At 51.7% G+C, this 3,269-nt stretch overlaps 1 non-coding gene across 1 annotated transcript; it reads left to right on the top strand.

Moving 5' to 3' along the window:
• The first annotated feature begins 333 nt into the window (after positions 1 to 333).
• On the top strand, positions 334 to 460 carry LOC114613228. Its single transcript, XR_003710151.1, has one exon. It is a non-coding gene; the product is annotated as a small nucleolar RNA SNORA17 (small nucleolar RNA).
• Positions 461 to 3,269: the final 2,809 nt, after the last annotated feature.

The raw sequence follows: 3,269 nt of genomic DNA, 5'->3' as shown, positions 1-3,269 counted from the left end.
TCTCTCTCTCTCTCTCTCTCTCTCTCTCTCTCTCTCTCTCTCTCTCTGGCAGTGTTTCAGCTGTCCTAAAACTCACTATATTGCCAAAGGTGACCTTGAGCATCTCCTTCCAGGAGCTGGGATTGAAAACATATGCCAGCATGGGCAGACACCGTGGACCAAACCCAGGGCATGCCAGGCAAGGACTGTTAGCAACCGAGCAGTATGCCTGAGCCCCGAACCTGCCCTTTCCTTTTATGAAGTCCAGTTTACTCATTTTCCTTTTGATGGGTCATACATTTGGAGTCAAGTCTGAACTCTGCCAATTCCTAGATTTTGAAAATTGGCAGCTACCCTGCCCCTAGAGGCATTGTAGGTGTGGCTGCTGTGTCACATGAGCGTCAGTAGGTGGCAGAGAAGAGAGAGGCTATGTCTATGCTCAGTGTTCTGCTCTGAACTGAATGATTACTAGTCTAACACGTAAGCCTGAGATGACCACCAGTCTAGTGTTGCGAAGGTCCAGATGGGCTCCCAGGGTGAGGAGTGAGTCAAAGACTCACAAAGCTGCGTGGGACCCTGGAACTGTGGGCCCCAGGTAGGAGTGAGCCCCAGATAGACAACCCTCATATAGAGCCATGTGAGCAGGCCTGGGCAAGGAGCAAACCCAAGATGACCACCAGTCTGGCACTTTGAGGCCTGGTCAGGGAGCTAGTCTGAGATGACCACCAGTCTGGCACCAAGCAGGTCTGGGGAAGGGAGGACAAACCATGCCTGAGATGACCCATGGCTAGTGCCATAATGCACAGGCAGGACATAGTACTCCTGAGACCACTCCTGAGATGACCCCAGACACTCAGAGACCCTGGGCACCACCAAGAAGAGCAAGTAAGTAGAAGAGAAATGGAAGAGAAAGAGAAGCAGAAGGATGTGGGCACAATGAAGAGAGGCAGAGCCAGAGACTTGAGGGTAGTGAGGAACTGCCGGATGTGAGTAGTTGGGACGTGGGACCTGGGACCATGGTGTGGTCTTGGCTTGTGCTGCTGCTGGAGGCCATGTCTGGGTCCATAGCTCTGCAGCAGTAGGAGCTATGTTACCACCAAAGGCCAGGTGGATCTGGCCCCACCCCTTACCTGAGCATAATGGGAGAGTTGACCCCTCCTCTAGTCAGCTGCAGTACTTAGAAGAGCTTCATCATTGTCCCCACCACCACCCCGTACATTGCCCAAGAAGCACAATAGAGCCAGCCCTGGATTAGGGAATTGTGGGTGGGTGAGTGGGCTCAGAGGGTACGAATGTGGGAGAGCTGGCTGGTAACCTGTCTGCCACATGATGACAAGGACCAGGGAGAGATGCCTTCCACCACCTTTGCCCCTTGCCTCCTATGACAAGCAAGAGTGCTAGTCCCTCGGTTATGACAGTGGGAGAACTGGCCCAATCTCTCCCCTGCTACAGCACTTGGGAAAGTAGGCCCTGCACCTTGCCTAGGCAGCACAGTAGAGCTGGCCCTGATGGTGTGGGTGTGGATGAGCCAGCCAAGAGGGCATGAGAACAGGATAGCTGGCTCTACCCCTTGCTAGTGACAACAATGACTGGCCCATCCAAGACAAGGCAGAAGAGTTCACTCTGGCAGTGTGGTGCAGAAGAACTGGGGAGCTGACCAGCTCAGATACCTCTCAGGCCGAGATCCAGAGCTTTGAATTGGCCCACCCCAACATCTATCCTATTGAAGAACTGTAGGATCCTTGAAGGGACTAGTCCCACAGATCCAAAACTACAGAATCTCCGCAACACAGGGCAAAACCAAGATATCCAAGAGGAATCTCAGTGAGGTTCCAGTATTAATGGTGTAGCAAAACCCAGAGGCCTCAAAGCAGACCAAGGACACATGAGTCCATTTAAAAGCAAAGAAGTGTGGACGAAAGGGTTTACTGTATGACACACTGTGGCACACTAAAGCTCCCAGAATGAGATTTTTTTCCTTTGTAGGGGGATGTGGGGTGGTGGGCTGTGAGAGGCAGTGGGGTACCCAGTTGAGTCTGCTTCTAACCCTGGAAACCCTAAAGGGACAATAGGTGTTTGGCAGTACGGCTGGTCCAGTTCCTCTCACTTAGCTTCAGCCCTCCACAGCCCCTCCCACAGAGGGGTCTATGGCCATCGGTCAAGTAGGAACAGTGCCCCAGGCTCTCCCACATGTAGATGAGGTATCTCCAAGCTCTCAGACCAAGCCAATAGGAGTTACCTGCTGCTAGACCCTAACCCGCTCCCAAACTGTGTATAAGAACCCTATTCGGGAGAAGTAAAGGTGTACAAGAATCATACAAGAGTTTCTGTCGCAAGAGCTCTAACACTTGGGAAGAGATCTGCTCTCCAAAGCACCTTGAGGACCCTTCCGGTGTTCCTTACTAGCTAGCTGGCTTCTCACTGACTCAGCCTGGATGAGCGCAGAGAAGAGTGATAGGCATAGCACCTGGGAGCAACTGGGTGGCAACAGCAGAGAAGGCAGCAGTGAAGGGAGCTGAGGCAGCAGCAGAATCCTCTGTCTGCTCAAACTCGATCCCCTTGGCCCGAACCCCCCAACCTGGCCAGGCCGGAGATCTTCCTGGGAAGCCTTCTGGAACTGGGACCCACAGTGGGAAGGTTGCAAAGGTGGAGGCCAGGTATTAGGAGAGAGGGAGATGAGAGGGGTTGAGGTGCATGACATGAAATTCACAAAGAAACAATAAAAAGTTTAAGAATTGCCAGTTACATATTCCTTCTAATAATTTTACAGGTTTGGGATTCTATTGTTTCTTTTCCTGAACAGGGTCTTGTTATATAGCCCAGACTGGCCTCACACTTGTGCTCCTCCCTAGGTTTCGGAGTTATAGTGTATGCCACCATGGCTTGTCAGTTTATGGGCGGCATGTACTCTGAGAATATAAAATCCTCCCTCCCTTCATAAAGTGTTCCAATGCTGATTCAGGATAGTTTGCTACAGAGGGTCTCCCTTTAAGTTACCTTGGCCAGAAGTCAGTTTGGTGTATTCTTGTAGGTCCGTCCCTGGATTCTCCAATCTCCTCCATCCCTCTATGTACTCAACCTGCCCCACACTCTATGGATTCACCCTGCTCCACACTCTATGTACTCACCCTGCTCCACACTCTATGGACTCACCCTGCTCCACACTCTATGTACTCACCCTGCTCCACACTCTATGTACTCACCCTGCTCCACACTCTATGTGCTCATCCTGCTCCACACTCTATGTGCTCATCCTGCTCCACACTCTATGTACTCACCCTGCTCCACAC

The sequence above is a fragment of the Grammomys surdaster genome, unplaced genomic scaffold (assembly GCF_004785775.1).
Source record: "Grammomys surdaster isolate TR1022 unplaced genomic scaffold, NIH_TR_1.0 126197, whole genome shotgun sequence".
NCBI lineage: Eukaryota > Metazoa > Chordata > Mammalia > Rodentia > Muridae > Grammomys > Grammomys surdaster.
Note: the sequence above shows the minus strand (reverse complement) of the source record. Positions and strands in the feature narration are given on the sequence as shown.